Source organism: Heterocephalus glaber, unplaced genomic scaffold (assembly GCF_053883595.1).
Source record: "Heterocephalus glaber isolate CG9 unplaced genomic scaffold, H.glaber_assembly_v1.0 deba00000347, whole genome shotgun sequence".
NCBI lineage: Eukaryota > Metazoa > Chordata > Mammalia > Rodentia > Bathyergidae > Heterocephalus > Heterocephalus glaber.
The window spans coordinates 59,288,484-59,308,486 of record NW_028258143.1 but is presented as its reverse complement, the minus strand read 5'-3'; the positions used below and the strand labels follow the sequence as shown (position 1 = coordinate 59,308,486).

General features: G+C 36.8%; 1 protein-coding gene and 1 long non-coding RNA gene across 3 annotated transcripts in view; one reads left to right on the top strand and one right to left on the bottom strand.

Moving 5' to 3' along the window:
* The window catches only part of LOC110346355 (uncharacterized), a 355,871-nt gene extending 341,508 nt beyond the window's left edge, over positions 1-14,363 (bottom strand). Inside the window, exons 1-2 of the long non-coding RNA XR_002390343.2 lie at positions 14,305-14,363; positions 11,481-13,472 (exon numbers count right to left, since the gene is read on the bottom strand). This is a non-coding gene — a long non-coding RNA (uncharacterized LOC110346355). The remainder of the gene's footprint in view (positions 1-11,480; positions 13,473-14,304) is intronic.
* A 103-nt stretch (positions 14,364-14,466) lies between these two features.
* Cwc22 (CWC22 spliceosome associated protein) overlaps positions 14,467-20,003 on the top strand; it is a 58,617-nt gene continuing 53,080 nt past the window's right edge. The window contains exon 1 of one of the 2 annotated variants that reach the window (XM_004868156.4): positions 14,467-14,692. The gene's annotated coding sequence lies outside the window, so the exon portion shown is untranslated. The remainder of the gene's footprint in view (positions 14,693-20,003) is intronic. The other variant, XM_087201061.1, reaches the window with a different exon arrangement.

Below are 20,003 nucleotides of genomic sequence, written 5' to 3'. Positions count from 1 at the left end.
TTCCATACAACTACAGAAATGGTGAGCAGAGTGAAAGACATGACTAGAGGCTCTAGAACAGAAACATATAAAAAAAAACAGATGAGCTCAGAAACATGCTGGAAGCCATGAATGCCCAGCATAAGAAAGAAATGGAAAGCATGATCACCCAACATAAAGAAATGCAATTCATGAAACAGATTCAAACAGATATTCAGGAGATTAAAAACTCCACTGAAAGTATGCACAGCAGATTAAGGGAATCTGAAGATAGAACATCAGCTAGAGAAGACAGGATTGCAGTTAAGGACCAGGAAAACAGAGATTTCTTAAAAATAGTAAGGGACCATGAGAAATATATATGCACCAAATACGAATGCCCCCAACTATATAAAACAAATATTAATGGACATGAAAAACCAAATAAACACTAAGACAATTGTAGTGGGGGACCTCAATACCCCACTATCACAAATAGACAGATCATCTAGACAAAAAATTAAGAACGAAATTCTAGAACTGAACCAAGCTATTGAACTCATGGACTTAGATGTTTACAGTGTTCCATCCCACAAAATCAGAATACACATTCTTTTTGGCTGCACAGGGGTCATTCTCCAAAACAGACCACATGCTAGCTCATAGGACATGTCTAAGTAAATGTAAAACAACTGAAGTTACCCCTTGTATATTATAAGACCATAGTGCAACAAAATTGCAGATCAATAACATAGGAAACCGCAAAACTCCCACAAACACATGGAAATTAAATAACACCCTTCTGAAAAACCAATGGGTCACAGAGGAAATTAAAGAAGAAATTAGACAGTTTCTACAAGTAAACGGTAATGCCAGTACAACATACAGGAAGCTATGGGACACAATGAAAGCAGTTCTATGCAGGAAATTTACAGCAGTGAATACCCATATTAGGAAAACCGAAATAACTCAAATAAATAACCTAATGCAGAACCTCAGGCTCCTAGAAAAAAAGAAGAGCATAACAAACCCAAAGCTCATACAAAACAGAAAATTATAAAGATCAGAGCAGAATCACTGCAATGGAGACTACAAGAACAATACAAAAAATGAATGAATCAAAGAGTTAGTTTTTCAAAAGAATAAATAAAAATCAATAAATCTTTGGCCAACCTTATCAAAAAAAGGAAAGAAAATGCTCAAATCCCCGCAATTAAGAATGAAACAGGTGAAGTCACAACAGATCCAGTAGAAATCCAGAGCATCAATACCTACTTTGAGAACTTGTACTCTAATAAAATGGAAAACACAGAAGAAATGGGCAGATTCCTAGATACATACGAATTGCCAAAGTTAAATGAAGAAGATATAGAAATTCTAAACACCCCAATTACAATGAGGGAAATTGAAAATGTAACAAAAAATTTACCAACAAAGAAAAGCCCAGGTCCTGATGGCTTCACTGCTAAATGCTACAAGACATTTAAAGAAGAGCTATCCCCATTACTTTTTAAACTGATCAAGGAAATTGAAAGGCAAGCAAGGCTTCCAAATTCATTCCTGGAAGCAAGTGTTACTTTGATTCCAAAACCAGGGAAAGACTCAAACCAAAAAGAGAACTAAGGGCCAATCTCCCTAATGAACATAGATGCAAAAATCCTCAACAAGATACTGGAAAACAGAATACAGAGGGTCATCAAGAAGACCATACATCCTGACGAAGTTGGATTTATCGCAGGGATGCAAGGACGGTTCAACATGTGTAAATCAATAAATGCAATACACTATATTAACAGAGTCAAGGACAAAAACCACATGATCATCTCAATAGATGCAGAAAAAGCATTTGACAAAATCCAACACCCATTCATGATAAAAACGCTACAGAAAATTGGAATAGAAAGTCTTTATCCCAACCTGATTAAAGCTATCTATGAAAAACCAACATCCAACTTCATACTAAATGGTCAAAAACGGAAAACTTTCATGCTAAAATCAGGAACAAGACAAGGATGCCCACTATCACCAGTCCTGTTCAATACAGTTCTGGAAACATTAGCCAGCGAAATTAGAAAAGAAAAAGAAATAAAAGGAATAAAGATAGGAAAGGAAGAAGTTAAGCTGTCATTATTTGCTGATGATATGATACTTTGCATAGAAGGTCCAAAAAACTCAGTCAAAAGTCTTCTAGACCTAAATGACAGATTCAGTAGAGTAGATGGATACAAGGTCAACACTCAAAAAATAATAGCCTTCTTATACGCAAATAGCAGACCCATTAAGAGAGAAATTCAGGAAACAATTCCTTTTACAATGGCATCTAAAAAAATGAAATATCTAGGCATCAACCTAACAAAGGAAGCAAAAGACCTCTACACTGAAAACTACAGCTCTCTGAAAAAGGAGATCGAAGAGGATATAAGAAAATGGAAAGACTTCCCTTGTTCCTGGGTAGGAAGAACCAATATAGTGAAAATGGCCATACCTTTAAAACTGCTACATAGATTTAATGCAATGCTGATTGAAATTCCAACAATATACTTCACAGAACTGGAGAAAATAATCCAAAAATTCATTTGGAACCGGAAGAGACCTACAATAGCAAAAGCAATTCTAGGCAACAGAGACATGGCAGGGGGTATCACAATCCCCAACTTGAAACTATTCTACAAAGCAACTGTGATAAAAACAGCATGGTGCTGCCAAAGAAACAGACCCGAGGATCAATGGAATAGGTTAGAAGATGCAGAAACAACTCCAGACATACTCTGTCACCTCATCTTTGACAAAGGAGCCAACCACCCTCATTGGAGGAAAGATGGTCTGTTTAATACATGATGTTGGAAAAACTGGATTTCAACCTGCCAAAGATTGAAACTAGACCCATACCTATCACCATACACTAAACTAAGATTGAAGTGGATTAAAGATTTAAATATTAAGACAGAAACACTAAACTTGCTGGAAGATAATTAAGTTAGGTAGAACTCTTGAAGGCATTGGCATAGGCAAATACTTTATGAACAAAATCTCAGTAGCACAGGAACTAGCACAAAGAATCTACAACTGGGATCTCATCTTATTAAAAAGCTTCTGCACTGCAAGAGAAACCACCAACAGAGCTAAGAGACAACATACAATGTGGGGAAAAATTTTTAGCAGCCGTATCTTAGACACGGGACTACTATCTAGAATATATAAAGAACTGAAAAAAATGAGACCCCCAAATTCAAAGACCCCATTCAAAAATGGGCATCTGAAATGAACAGACATTTCTCAGACAAAGAAGTAAAAGCAACAAATAAATATGTGAAAAAATGTTCAACATCACTGGTCATTTGAGAGATGCAGATGAAAACAACACTGAGATTCCACCTCACCCCAGAAAGAATGGCTGCTATCAAGAAATCATCCAATAAACCAGTACTTCAAAGAATTATAAGTGATATCCTAGAAAGTAAAAATGAAGTGAATGATGCCAAAAAGTCTAATGAAATGAATATAACATCAGGGTGAGCAGTTAATAAAAAGAACTAATAAATTGAAGAGATGGTTCTTTGAAAAAATTTTAAAATAGACAAAACTTTTAGTGAATCCTACCCCCCCAAAAAAGAAAGAAAAGATTCAAATTAATGCAATTACAAGTGAAAAAGGTGAAACCTTAATAGCCCCTGCTGAAATTCAAAAGGTTATCAGTAACTACTTTGTAAACCCATACTCTAATAAATTGGAAAATTCAGAAGAAATGTATGTATGTCTAGATAAACATAAACTACCAAAACTGAACCAAGAAGATGTAAAAACATTGAATCATCCAATAAAAGACAATGAAATTAAACCAGTAATAAAATAAAATGAAATAAAATAAACTCTACCAGTAAGAAAAGCCCAGGACCTAAAGGATTCACTTATGAATTCTACACAAACTTCAGGGAAGCTCTAACACCAATCCTCCTCAAACTTTTTAATGAAATTGAAAAGGAAGAAGTATTCCCAAAAGCTAGAATTACCCTGATTCCAAAGCCAGAGAAGTACCCTGCCACAAAAAGAGAACCACTAGCCAATCTTTTGAATAACATAGACACAAAAATCTTTGACACAATACTGGCAAATGGAATGGAACAACTCTTCAAAAAGATCATATATCATAACCAACTAGGCTTTATCCCAGGGATTCAATGGTGGTTCTACACATGTAAATCAACAAATATAATACCTCACATAAACAGAAGCAAAGAATAATATCACATGACCATCTCTATAGACATAGAAAAAGCGTTTGACAAAATGCAACATCCTTTTGTGATTAAAAAATACTGAAGAAAATTGCTATGGAAGTACCATATTTCAATCTGATTAAGCCATTTTTGATAAACCAATAACTGACATCATGTTAAACGGGGAAAAGTTGAAAGTTTTCTCTCTAAAATCAGGAACTAGACAAGAATGTCTTGCTATCATCACTGCTGTTCAATATACAGCAGTATTACTGAAAACATTAGCCAGAGCAATCAGGCAAGAGAAAGAAATAAAAGGGATATGTATAGAAAAGAAGAAGTCAAAATTATCAGTATGGGTAAGCACTTGGAAGGAGAACTTAAAGTAGCTATTTTAAAGAAACTCAACAAACTGTAAGAAGATATGGAGGAACTACTTAATACTCTAACAGAGATGGGAGTAATAAAAAATCTTAAGCTGAAATAGACACTAAATGAAATTAAAAGCATGACTGAAGGCATCAATAGCAGGATGGATCAAACAGAAGAAAGAATCTGAGCTTCAAGACTGTGAATTTGAAAATACACATTTGATTGAGAAAAAAAATGTAGAGAAATAGAAAAAGCTAAAGGGAACTTTAGGACAGTATTAAAACAGCAAATATTTAGATTATTGGGGTTTAACAGGGACTTGACAGTGCTAGAGGGGTAGAAAGCTTATTTAATAAAATAACAGAAAACTTTCCAAACCTACAGAAGAACATAATTCAGAGAAGATCAATGGTCAACAGTCAGTTAAACTCAACCAAATCTACCTTCAAGACACCTTATAATCAACCTCTCAAAGCTAAAAGACAAAGAGAAAATTCTCTAGGCAATAAGAGAAAGGAAAGGAATTCACATAAGGGTGTCCTAATTTGCCTGACAGAAGACTTCTCAGCAGCAACCTTACAGGCCGGAAGAGAGTAGTGTGAGATTTGGATATTGCTGAAGGAAAAAACTGTCAGACAGGAATATTATACCCAGCAAAGCTATCCTTTAGAAATGAAGAGATGGTCATTTCTGAACAAAAACTCAGAGAATGTATCTGCACCACACCTGTCATACAAAAATGCCAAAAGAATTTCTTCAAACTGAAAGGACATTAACCGATTAAAAAAAATATATATGAAAATGTATCAAACCATTGCTTACAGTAACTACACAAATTCAGAATATTCTAACCTTGTAAATGTGGTGCATAAACCACTTGTATCTTTTGTACAAAGACTAAAAGAGCAATAAAAACAATATTAATATGTTGAAGTATGGTACTATATAGGCAATATAGCAGGATATAAAATGAGATATCACAAATTTAAATGTGAGGAAGAATGAACTGCAAGTGTAGAGATTTTATTGATATAAAAACTTCTCTCTCTCTCTCTTTAGAGTCATTTTAAGTTATTATAATTTCAAAATAGCTTGTTATAATCAAAATATATTTTTGTAAGCTTCATAGCAACCAAAATCAAAATCTATAATAGCTAAACCAAAAAAATTAGGAAGGAATCAGAACACTCTATTGGAGTAAATCACTTAATTGCAAAAGAAGACTGTAAGAGAGTGAGAAAAATAAAAAGAAACCATAATAAAACTGGAAAACAAGCAACAAAATGTCTACAATAAGACCTTACCTATTGGCAATTACCTTGAATGTAAATAGATCCAGTATCCCAATTGAAAGACATACGTTGACTGCAAGGATTTAAAAAATAAAAGACCCCACTATACGTTCTTATAAAACAAAACACACTTCACCTCTAAGGATGCATACAGATTAAAAGTGAAGAAATAGAATAAGGTAGTTCATGTAAATGGAATCCAGAAAGAAATCAGGGTTAGCCATACTTCTATCAGATAAAATAAACTTTAAATCAATAGCAGTAAAAAGAAACAAAGAAAGTCATAATATAATGATAAGGGAGTCAATTTAGCAAGACGAAATAACAATTCTAAACATATGCACTTAAAAGAAGAGATTCCAATATAATAATAGTAGGAAACTTTAACACTCCATTTTCAACAATAGACAAATTATCAAGGTGAGAAATTCAAAGAAAACAGCAGAGTTAAATTGCTCTCTAAATCAAATGGGCCTGAGAGACATCTAAGGAACATTCCATCCAATAGTTACAGAATAGACATTCTTTTTATTAACACACGAAACATTCCTCAGCATAAGCCACATGATAGACCACAAAGCAAGTCTCAATGAATTTTTAAAAACTGAAAGTGTATCAAATATCTTTTCCAACCACAATGCAATAAAAGTAAAAATCTATAACAAGAAAAATTTTGGAATCTATACAAATACATGGAAAGTAAACAACTTACTTTTGAAAAACCAATGGATCAAGGAAGAAACCAAGAAGGAACTTAAAAGTTTCTAAAAACAATTGAAAATAAAGACACAACATACAAAAATCTATGGAATATAGCAAAAGCAGAAGTAAGAGGGATGTCTATAGCAATCAGTGTCTACATCAAAAAAAGTAGAAAGATATAAACAACCTATCACTGTTCATCAAGGAAATTGTTTAAAGAATAAATCAACCCCACAATTATTAGAAGACTATAAATAATAAATATTAGAGGAGAAATAAATAAAATAAAGTTTATATATTTGGTTTATATAATCAACTCAATAAATGTCATACATCAACACAATGAAGGCCAAACACCAAATAATCATTTTAATAGATGCAAAAAAGTCATTTAACAAGGCATTTAATTCAATATCTTTACAATAAAAAATCTCTGAACAAATTAGGTATGGAAAGAACATACAACATAATGAAGGCCAATATATAATAATCCAGTAGCTAACATAATACTTAGTGGGGAAAAGTTGAAAGTTTTTTATCTAAGATCCAGAACAAGATGACAATGCCTACTTTTACCATTTTTTTTCAGTACTGTGTTGGAAGTCCTAGCCAGACAAGAGTAAGACAAGAAGAACATCCAAATTGAAAAAGGAGTCAAACTATCACTGTTTGAAGATGACATGAGCTTATATATAGAAAACTACAAAGATTCCACAAAAAATACTATTGGAACTAATATACAAATTCATTTATAGGACACCAAAATCAATAAATTTTTATATACCAGTAGTAAATTATCCAAGATAGACAACAAGAAAGAAATACCCTTTAAAGTAGCTATTTAAAAACTAGAAATAAATTTAACCAGAGGTGAAAGATCTCTAAATCTATGGAATATTGATTAAAGAAATTGAGGTGGACATAAAAAGTGGAAAGATATCTGATGTTCATGGATTGAAAAGATCAATGTTGTTTTGAAATATCCATACCACCCAAAATGATCTACAGATCAATGCAATCCCTATCAAAATACCAGATATTCTTCATAGAATTAGAAAAAAATCTCATATGGATCCACCAAAAATCCCTGAATAGCCAAAGCCATTGTGAGCCAAAATTTTTAAAAAAGGAAGAATTACATTACCTTACTTCAAAATACACTACAAAGCTGTAGTAATCAAACTAGGATGGCAAATGATTAAAAAACAGACCTGTAGACCAACAAAACAGAATACACAGCCTAGAAGTAAACCCACACACATTTATAACCAACTAATATTTTACAAAGGTGCTAAGGACATGCACTGGAGAAAAGACAGTCTTATCAATAAATGGTGTTGGGAAAATAGAATATTGACATGCAGAAAATAAAACCAGGCCTCTATTTCTCACCTGTTATAAAAATTAAATCAAAATGGATTAAAGATTTAAATATATGACCTGAATATCAATATGAAACTACTAGAAGAAAACAAAGAAAATTCTTCAGGATATGGGAATGAGCAAGTATTTTTTTTATAAGACCCCCAGAAGCATAAAAAACAAAAGCAAACAGAAACAAATAAAACAACACCTCACTAAAAGGCTTCTGTACACCAAAGGAAATAATCAACAGAGTGAAGAGGCAACCTATAGCAATCAAGAAATTAACATATAAGCACCTTTAAAATCTTAATAGCAGAAAAGGTGGTATAAGGCCTAAACAGACATTTCTCAAAAGAAAACAGAGGATAAGTGGAAAAAGAAGATGTGGGTTTTTAATTCAATGTTATACTACTCTGCAATAAAGGATGAGCTTCAGACATTTATAGCTAAAAGGATGGACCTTGAGACCATACTCTTTAAGTGAAATAAATCAGGCACACATGTTTAAATTCTGCATTGTTTCTCTGGTGTGAGAAACCAAAAGTGGAAATAAGGACTAAAATGTATAATAGATATTGGGAAATGGGATAAAAATGTTCAAAAAAATTGAGTTGTCATTTTATGTTGACAAGTGAAATTGATGGATCATATGGGAATTAAATTTAATGACACTGTTTCCCACAGTGGCTATATACCGCTCCACATTCCCAACAGTGCACACAAGTTTGAATTACTCTCCATCCTCACAGACATTTGCCATTTCCTATTAGTTTTATAGCAGCCATCCTAATGGGTGAGAGGCAGAGCTCACTGTGGTTTTGATTTGCATTTCCCTCAGGATTAGTGAAGGTGCCCTTGCCCATTTGTATGTCATCTTTGGAAAAATACCTATTCAATTCCTTCGCCCATTTTTGAATCAGGTGTTAGGGGGTTTTCGTTTTGTTCTTGTTGAGTTTCAGTTCTCTATTCTGTGCAAAAATCTTTTATCAGATTTATTATTTTCAAATAAAAAAAGAAGACATATAAATGTCCAACAAAATAAATGAAAAAAAATGGTCAACATCATTTATCATCTGGGAAATGCAAATCAAAACCACATGAGATATAACCTCACCGCAGTGACAACGTTTATCAAAAAGATTAAAGATAAGAAGGGCTGGAAAGTTATGGAGAAAAGTGAGCTTTTGGATACTGTTGCCGGGAATGTAAATTAGTACAGTCATTATGGAAAGTAGTATGAACGTTCCTAAAAACAACTAACCATAGAATTGTCATATGATCCAGCAATCCTACTACTGGGTATATAATTCAAAGGAAATGAAGTTGGTATGCCAAAGAGACATCTGTACTCCTATGTTTATTGCAGTGCTATTCATGATATTCACAATAGCCAAGAAATGGAGACAACTTAAGTGTCCATCAATTGATGGATGGATAAACATATATCAGATATACACAATGGAATACAATTGAGCCATAAAAAACTGCAATCCTGTCATTTTTGACAAAATGGATGAAACTGGAGGTCATTATGTTAAGGCACAGAAAGGCATAGAAAGACAAGTACAACATGATCTCTGGCTGGTCAAAAGCCTGAAAAGAAAGAAATAAGATTATAGACGATGAGGTCTGAGATGATTAAAAGTTTGTGGCTGCAGTTTGTAATAGCTAAAACTTGGAAACAGCCCAAATGCCCATAAACTGGAGACTGGATAAAGAAAATGTGGGTTTTTTTATAAAATGGAGTACTACTCAGCCATAAAAAATGAGAAATTTGGAGACATTTATAGCTAAGTGGATGCACATTGAGGCGATACTCTTAAGTGAAATAAATAGGACACACATGTGTAAATATTGAATAGCTTCTCTGGTGTGAGAAACTGAAAGTGTAAATAAGGACTAAAAGGTATAATAGATAATGTGAAATAGGAAGAAAAGGGGCAAAGGGGAAGGGGAAGTGGGAGGAGTAGGGGAAAGGAAAGAAGGGAATGGAATTAATATGAGAAAATGGAAAAATGGAAACAAAGTCTTTGTAAATAGGGAGGGATGGAGGGGTTGAAGGGAGGGCTGAGTAAGGGTGAAAAATAAGAACCAAGAGAGATTATGTAAAGGTGCAAATTTCCAATGATGAATGTTATTATATTGTATACCTAAAATGTACCAATGATTAGAATGAATGATCGATAATGCAAAATAGGAAGGAAAGGTCCAAAGGGGTAGGGGTAGTGGGAGGGGCAAGGGAAAGGAAAGAAGGGAAAAGAAAAATGATGAAAATGGAAAAAATGGAAATAAAGTATTTGCAAATAGGGAAGGGTGGAGGCGGTGAAGGGAGGGCTAGGAATGGGGAAAAAATAAGAACCAAGATGCATCATGTAAAGGTACAATTCCCAATGAGAAATGTAATTGTGTTGTATACCTACAATGTACCAATAAAAGAATTTAAGAAAAAAAAAAAGTTTGTGGCTATACATAGACCAGTCTTCCCTAGCCACAGTTTCACCTTCCATCATGTCAGTTACCCACAGTTAACCACAGTCCAGAAATATTAAATGGGAAATTCTAGAAATAAGTAATTCATATTTAAATAACTTGTTCTACTATGTATTGACCTGTTTTATGTTATCGTTAGTAATTGGTGTTAATCTCTTAATATACTTCATTTCAAATTAAACTTTATCATGGGTACCTATGTATAGGCCAAAACATAGTATACATAGGGTTTGATACTATTCGGGTTTCAGGCATCCACAGATTAACTGCAAACATATTTCCCACAGATAAGTGGGGCTACCTATTAGTGTGGGGGGAAATGTCAAGATCTTTTTGTCACATGGCAATGTTCTAGAAGAAGCAGTAAAGAGCCAAGTAGAAAAATTACAGTTAGTTGATGGCCACCTCTGGCTGATATACAATGGACACATAAATGAATAGCTGAGGAGTAGCAGAATAGCAGAAATGGAGTCTATCCATGGACCATCAGCATGAGGCCCACCTACCACAACTGGCCTGCCTATATACAGTCCCATCCAAAATTTCAGCTGCCATCCTGACCCCTGATATGACACTACTTCTTTAAGAAGATCAAATAGCCACTTTGTGGCAAGTAGACTACAATAGAACCTTTCCACCCTATTCAGGGCAGCAGTTCAACCTCATGAGAAAAGACTGATTATTTGAGGGTATGCATTTCCATTTTATGCTCACCGAACTTCATTCAGACTCACTATTTGGACATTTATACAATGCCTAGTCTATAGGCACGTGCCAGTACAATATAACATCCAATCAGGTTTCACTTCGTATTAACAGGTGTCTTTAACCATGGGTTCCAGTGGCTATATCACAGCCTGTATGCTCCAGAACCTGGTGACCTAACAGACCTCTGGAATAGAATGCTGAAGGTGCTGTTCTAGTACTACCTAAGAGATAATATTCTGCAAGGATGAGGTACTGCTCCCCAGGATGCAGTACATCTTCATATGACACAGATCTCCAATAGGAACAATACATGTGACTAGGAAACAAGGGACGAAAATAAGATTATCCCCATTTACCATTTTTCTTAAAGACTCACTGGAGGTTGTGAGGCTGCTCATTCCTGCAACTCTGAGCTGTGGAACTGGCAGTCACAATCCCCAAAGGTGCTATATTCTTGCTGGGGGGGGGGGGCACAGCAAATATCCCACCAAACTATCATTCAGATGCTGCCTGGAAACTTTGGACTCCTTGGGTTCAGGAGCTAGAAGACAAGAAGAGGAGTCAATGCCTTGGTGGAAGGAGATCAGTTTGGTGTTACACAATGGGGTCAAGAAAAATATGTGTGCTACCTGTGAGACTGAACAACAGTTACTCCATTTTGTAATAGGGCCCCAACTTGTCTGCTTCTGTTACAGATCACCAGGGGGACATCGAGTTCCAGGAACGTACTTGTTGTTGTGCCAGGAAGGTCTGTTGAGTGTGCAGTGTTCCGTCATGCTTACCCAACTCCATAACAGAACATGTTATCTTAAGAACAATCTGTAAAAATTCCCTCTCTTTCAGTGTTTCGCTTCTGTATTTCTGCTTGCCAACTTCCCTCTAGCATCTCCTATAAAAGGACCTCAGGCTCTGAGCCGGGCGCCTCTCTAAGCTTGGTGCTTGGGGGTTGCCGTCTGGCAAGACTAATAAAGGTCTGTTTTAAGTTCACAACTTGTCCGGTGTGTTCCCTCCCGGGTGATCCTCGCTGTAGTCAGCTCCTCAGAGCAGTTGGTGAGATGCACGGTCTTACACTACTCAGGAGATCCACTTGGCTACCTTTTGGTAATTCCTTACCCTTCTGTGACATAGGTAAATAAAGCAACACTTGCCTGAGAAGATCATTACCAGGTGTCCAGACTTCCTAGAAATTAGGTTTGTCACAACAGTTTGACAACTGAGAACAGCAGAGGTGGTAACTGACAATGAGAGGAATTTAGAATTAATGGTGTAGAGAGCAATGAGTCCAGTTGTGGACTCAAGATGAACTGAGAAGATGAGCACCGCAGTTTGCACCACCAGCTTTCCTCTCCAAGGTTTCTCTTCAGGAAGAGGAGTCCACTAAAACCCTAGAGGAACAGTCTCCTGAAGGTGCATCTGCACAGCGCAAGGGCTGAACTGCGACAGACATAAAGATATGCTGCTTTAAAACCTCTTCAAGAAACGACTTGTTGCTTACACTGCCAAGAGGTGGTTAGGTGACATCATTCAACTGCTAACATTTTAATGTCTGCCTCTAGGTTTTTATTGGGGTCACACTCTTCTTGGTATGGCTTCTGCCAGTGACTGAGTAACACTGGTGCAAGGGCATAGGGATTTTATCCCAACATGGGCCTCTTCAAGCATTTTGTACATGTATTCTTGCAATTCAGTTACAACCAGAATCATGGAACAATTCTTCGACCAGAATCATGGAAAGAATTAAGTTCATGAACTGAGGTACCACTGTATTTGCTCTACAGCCACTCTGTCCAATTCCATTCCTTTCTTCTTTTCACCTTACAGATTCCCAACTCCATTACATTGCCTGCAGGACCCAATTAAGAAATCTAATCTTTTCTATTTCCACTGAGTTAGGGCTCAATCCTAACTTTCTTCTTTTTTAAAAAATTTTATTTCTCTATAATTGTAGATGTGATGTTGTACTTTCATTTGGATATGGATACAAATATTTACCAGATTTATGTCTTGTGTTCTGTATTGCTAGAAGTGAAATTTATAAACTTAAATATTTTAAACCACCAAAATGCACCTTTGGCAATGGCCAACTATTTTGAATATGAAAAATAATAGTTAACACTGTTTTATAATACCAATCATCATGTATATCAACTAATGCAATTCTTAAAACTATGAAATAGGTGGGTACCATAATTATTTCTATTTCACAGGTCAGAAAATAGGCACAAATGTGAAGTACCTTGCCCAGGTCAATAATCTTTGAATAAATCACAGAATTTTCCAGACATGGTAATCTCAGAACTCTGGACCCTGAGGCAGGAGGACCACTGCCAGTTCAAGGCCAGTCTGGGCTACATAGTGAGACTCTGCCCTAAAAAAAAAAAAAAAAAAAAAAAAATCACTCAACTCATGAGTCAAACACAAGTGGTTCAGCTACAGGGTTTTAATTCTTAATATACTGTATCTCTAGAGAAGGGCTGAAAGCACAAGCGCTCCAAAATTGTAACAGAGAAGTGTTTGAAGAAGTCATGCCTGGTTTGTAAAAGGCTGGGGAACATAAAGATATGTTTGCTTTAGTAAGAGTTTCCATAAGAATAACAAGTAATTCACTTTTAGGTTTTGTTAATAAAGTAACAGTTACTAAAGTAAGTGAAGTAACACTACTAAAGTAAAGGCTAAGGATAGAAGCAATTTGAAGCCCTCGCTTTGACTGCTATTTGCAACTCTGCCAGGTAATTATCTCCTTATCCTCACAATGTCTTGCCATTTGGTACTGTTATCTAAAATAGAAGCATCATAGTCGCTAGAGAATTAACTTCTTATTTCATTCTATTTATGGTCTAATAAGTCTCCCATTCACTTGCTCTTGAAATCTTGGGGCTTAATGGGTATTAACATTTAGAAATACATATGTTTTAAAATTATTATTACTTTAAAATTTTAAATTTTAATTAATTAATTATTGCGTAGTAGGCTTTTGGTCAAAGTAAAAAGAAGAGGTCTTTAAATACTTCCACTGAAGGGGCTGAGGTGCACCTCAGCGGTACAGTGCTTGCCTAGCATTTGTGAGGTCCTGTATTTGATCCCCAACACTCAAAAAAAACAGATTTCTAAGGAAAAGTGGCTACTCAACACTACTTTTAGATCAAATGAAAAGAAGTTGTTTGAGATTAAAGTGAACTCTGCTAAATCCTAGTTATTACCATGTCAAGCTTGCGGTGATCCACCCGGACGTGCTCGCTCACGCTCACCTATAGGAACTACAGTTCCCATAATACACTGCAGCCTTCTCAAACTTAATCTACCACTGTGTGTCGTCATTTCCTCTCGCTCGGCTGGTAGATGCTGGACTTTGTAGTTCACACGAAGTTCTCTTTTGTCCCGGTTTTGATAAGGAGAGGTTGTGGGGCCATGACTGCTTTGAATATGGTATTAAGATATGGTATCACGATTAATTTAATAGTATAACATAACAAAGCTAATTTAGCGGCCGGCTTTATGCATTTCACGCTCCGCCTTCCTCCTAGTGCGGGGGCTCGGGAAGGGGAAGTGACGTACATCCGATGTAATGGCGGCGCGGTGGAGTCTTAGGTAATTATCGAACTCGGTAGACTCGCAGCAGACAGCGAGCCGGAGTTGGGGTGGCGGGTTCCTGGATCGGGTGGCTAGTGAGAGGGCCCAGGAGAGGGTGCTGCCACTCCGGTGTGGCTGCGGGCAGCACTGGGGCGCGCGTGGCTCACCTCCCGCCACTTGCGAACCCGCGAGGTTAGGGTGTGAGAGCGGGTTGGGCGGAGGAGTCAGAGCGGGGGCAACTAGCTCTCCGCCTGCGCGGACGGACGTGGCCTCTTATTGAAGCTTTTGGGGAAGTGTTTTCACGGTCTTTGTTGTTGATGTCCCTAGTCAGCACCGGTTTCCTCGCCTTTCATGTGCAGTGTGTTTCAGGAGCGTCGCTCGAATCGATTGGACTTGCCAAGGCCCCTTTCCCAGTGCCCGGACCCAGGCCGTGGGCGTGAGATTAATGAATTGTGGCTGATTAAAATGTAGTGGAATTGGCCCTCTTACGCCTCTCTCCAGCGTATTATCCCCGCGACTGGTTCTTTGCATTTTCGTTAGTTATTTATTTGGCCTATAATACCGATTTTTCCTGATGCTTAGCGCCGGGGATGCTTTGTTTCTCATTATATGTTCTCTTCGTCTGTTATCTTGGAACTACCTCCAATATTGTGGTAACTCCCAAATGTAGGTCTCCATTCTTCACCGTTCTGTGATACACTTTCATAATCACGGTAATAGTTATTTTCAGTGAGTCTAACTCCAGTTGTATTTTTTAACCTATTGTCACTTAGTAGTGCCCACAGTTCTTTGAGGTAAATGGAGAAAGGGTTGGTTTTAGGAAGGCAATTGTAAATGGAAGAATTAAGTGATTTAAAGTTAGGGAACAGTTTCCTTTGCATTTTTAGATGCCCGTAGAACAAAAAGCAGATAAACAAGCTTGATATTCAGAAGATCAGTTAATATGCCTCATTTTAAAATTTACTTTTAGATTAGTCTTGTTTTAGGATTGTCTGTGAACACAGAAGTTAACAGTTATCAGCCTACTTTTGAAAGGCAGATTTACATTAAAAATTTCATCCAAGAGAAGCACTACTACAGATAGAATCTGTAAGAGGAGGAAACCCACCGTGTTGGTGCCGGATAACAGGCCAACAACCACAGATTTCAGTCTTCAGTGCTTATTAGGGATACTACTTGGAGCAGGTTACCTAACATCTCTAGGTTAAGTTTCCTGGTCTGTAAAATTTTAGATAATAAAAATATCTATTTTAGTAGATTGCTCTAAGTATGAAAAAAAATAATATCTTTCAGGTACTGTGCATGGTGCCTGGAGTACAGTCTTAGCTATTTATTGTTTTTACTACTACGCAGTTAATGAATCCTGTCTGTGCTTCAGTTCTTGTTTTTTGGTTCTGAATGTTGCCCTTCCAATTTTAAGTGTCTGTGCCATTTTTGTCTTTTGTATAGTCTTTCCCAACACATTTGACTGAGGCTCTAAGATTTTCTTGCTCATAATTTAGATGCCAATAACTTTGCTGTAATAACCTGGCCTAGTGGTTCCAACAGTTTGGTCTCCTGAATCAGTGTCTCCTTAGAACTTATTGGCAGTGTAAATTTTTGGAACACCACACACACGCACACACACCTACCTTTGAATCGGATACTGGGGAGTGGGTGCCCTTCAATCTGTTTTTTAGGAAACTATCCAAGTGGTCCTCACACCAGTTAATTTGAGAACCACTGGTCTAGCCCATCCCCTGGGGATAGGTTATGACCTGCCCTATCCCTGCTCAGGTTTGCTGCCTTTCTTGCTTCAGAGTATTTAATCCATGGCCAGCTAGTTTTTTCCTTTTATTATGCCACTACATCTGTCCCCACTGTGGATAATTTAGCTCCACTTTTAGAGTTCTGTTTTTTTAGCTCTGTAGTTGCCCCAATTGCCAAGTTGTTACAGGTTGAATGTTTTCCCTGATAATTGTACATTGCTAATCAACCTACGGTGGATTGTACCTGGAATTACCAAAGACACAGTGGCATTTTATATATTTGTAATGTCCATGTCCTAACTTCAGCCATGTTTTCTGTTCACTGTGCACTTGTGTGTAGTCTGAATTTTGCACTGCCTGTTATATCCTTAATTTGTTTGTGGCTGGCCTAGAACTAGTTCAAGAAAGGAGTGTTTATTGATGTACAGTAGCTGATCCCCCTCCCCCCCCCATGACTTTGAGAGCTTCTTTATCAAATTTCTCTACTTTTCTGTTTAGGTCTGAAACTCCTAGCATGGGAAGGTGATAGAACAGTAAGACCTCTAACATACGACTTTCAGCAGACTTTCAGACTGATTATACTTTTTGTCACCACAGTGTATATGTTTCCCAAGTGGACATTAGAAGAGGCATTTTAAATGATTAAAAGAATGCAATTTTTCAAAGCATTGTCTTCAAGATAGATAAGAGGAAATAGTACTTTTGCAGATGGGAAGGATGAGATTGGGGAATGAAAAAAGAATTAAGATGTGCTATGTACATGTTCCAACTCCACAAGGAATTGTTATGTGTTGCAAGCAATGTACTCATGAAAATACATTTTTAAAAAAATAGTACATGAGAAAAGGAAGAGATTAAAGCAAGCCTTTGTTATTTGTAGCTGGGTTAATAAGTCTTCACAAGGGAAAATATACCAAAAAGGAGATAAAGGCTGCCTTGGCCTGAAAACATACTAAAGACTTCTGAGAGTCCTTCCCTGAATTAGTTTATTAGAACAGTTTCATTCTAGACTGAGTGACAGGAGAGCCTCTGTAGTGGGATGTGGTAGCACATGTCTAGGGCAGTGGTGGCAAACCTATGATATGCATGCCGCAGTGGGCGTACAGAGCCCTCTCTGTCAGCACACAGCCAAGTTGCCCCAGCATTGCCCTAACAGCTGAGTATTCAGGTTTAATTGCAGTGTTGGCACTTTGTGATAAATAAGTGAGTTTTGGGTGGCAGTTTGGACAGTCGGTCTCTAAAAGGTTCACCAGCACTGGTCTAGGGATTGCATTATATATTTCTCTGTAGAAGCCAGTACCTCCCTTTTTTTTTTTGGTACTGGGGATCGAACTCGGGTCTTTGCACTTGCGTAGCAGGTGGCGAAACCACTGAGCTAAATCCCCGGCCCTCCAAGTTTTCTTTAAACTAGAATGTGATTCACTAAGTTGCTCTCTCAAAATCAGAAAAGCCACTTTCAAAGCTGCACTGAGAATTGTGGGATATTCTCAGCCCATATACTAATTAGGCAAGCTGAAGAACAGATTAGAGGGCAGAGGAGGAGGAAAAGTGGTATAAAGGTAGAGTGAAAACATATGGCATAGCCAGTAATCAGGCAACTTTTTGTAAAGTCAAAGAACTTTGCAGGGTCAGATTTCCTCTCATGCCTGTAAAGGAACTGTGACCTCCTCGACCCCCGAAACATTTATTCAAGCTGCTCTCCGGGTCAACATAAAGACAAACAGAGGATGACACCAAATCGTGCTGCCTTGACATAGTTATGAAAAACAGCTTGGTGGTTTTAAGAAGGAGTTGATAAGTGGGCTGAGACTACCATATTATTCCTTGATAAGAACATTGTCAAGGTAGCATTATAGAGTTCTATGTAGGAAGAATATTGGAATAATCATCAAAAAGCCATACCCCTTTTAAAATTTAATTTTAGAATTGGAATGTTTTAAGTGCCAGGCACTGTCCTGGCTTTTGAAGCTAAGAACTTCAAGAATCCAGTGTATTCAAACATGGCCTTTCATATTTTGGCTTCCTGAGTCTCATGTTTCATCCATGTTCGGTTTTCTTATGTGTACTGTATGCTTTACTCAAACGGCATGAGATCACCCACACTCTTTTTATGCTCTTTTCCTGTATGACTTTTTTCCCCCTTTCGTGTGGATAATTCCTAGTGGTCCTTCAAGACTCAGCCTCCAGACTTGCTTCTTTCTTTATATGTCCCAGACCCACATAGTTACACCACTTTTCTAGCAATACTGTGTTTATAATGTAGCTATTACACTCAAGATTTTTCTCCACCCGGGGATAGGAACATACCTTTTGATTCCTTGAATATGCTGTATCATCCCAGTATACCCTGACCATATTTCCTTTCCTTTAGCTTCATACTTCCTCATTTTTCTCAGGAACTACTTTTCTGAGCCACTGTTTAATAAAACTAAGCTATCAATTCAGTCTCCCCATTTATTGACCCTGTTTTCTTGTGCATAATTTTTTAGTTGGTATAATGTCACACTTTCCTGCACAAACACAAACTTTAATAAATGAAGAAGGAAGCACTCAGTGGGTGATTAGACGTATTAGAGCTATTTCTCTTACCACATTTTTTTTTCCTATTGTCTTTTATTTTACACTTTATATTTTGGTTTTCTCAGATATGAGAAACCATGCTATAATTTAAGCTTATGTGTCTGTTTTACTTAACATTATGGTCTTGAGGTGCATCCATTTTTCTACAAATAACTCAAGGTTATCCTTTATGGCAGAGTAGTACTCCATTGTACATAAACAACTACATTTTTTTTTAATCAGTTGATGGACAGATAGGCTCCTTCCAAGATTTAGCTTATGAATTGTGCTGCTATAAACATGGGTATGCATGTATTACTATAATATGCTGTTTTTAACTTTTGGAAAGGTACCTAAGAAGGGGAATCGCTGGATTAAATGGGATTTCTATTTCAGTTTTTGAGGAATCTGCATACTGATTTCCGCAGTGGTTGTGTCAAGTTTATACTCCCAGCAACAGTGAAGAAGCTCTGCCCGCCCCAGCTTTTCACACATTAATTATTTGATTTCCTGAAGATAGCCATTCTTTTTGGGGTGGGATGGAATCTCAGTGTTTTAATATGCATTTCTTGAATAACCATCTACGTTGAACAGTTTTTTCATGTAATCTTTAACTGAGAAGTATCTGTTCATTTCAGGTGCCTATTTTTTGATTGGGTCTTTAAATTTAGGGGTGTCTAATTTTTTTGAGCTCTTTATATATCCTAGATATTAGTCCTTTGAGGAGTAGCTGGTAAATTTTTTTTCCCATTCTGTAGGTTGCACAGGGCATGTGAGTGGTGAGGATCATGATAAAGATTTGAAATTGTAGGTTTCAGGTTTTTTTGTTGTTATTATCATGCAAGTCAATACATACTTAAATGACTAGACCAAGAAAAACCTTACTGATACTATTTGCTCAATGAGTGAGGTTTTGGGATTACTGAGTAAAGTTAAATCTTGTTGCTAGGCAGCTGAACTGTAAACTGAGGAATGTATGGGGAAACTAAGACAATAAGGGGTCAACTTAGGAGGCTGTAAGT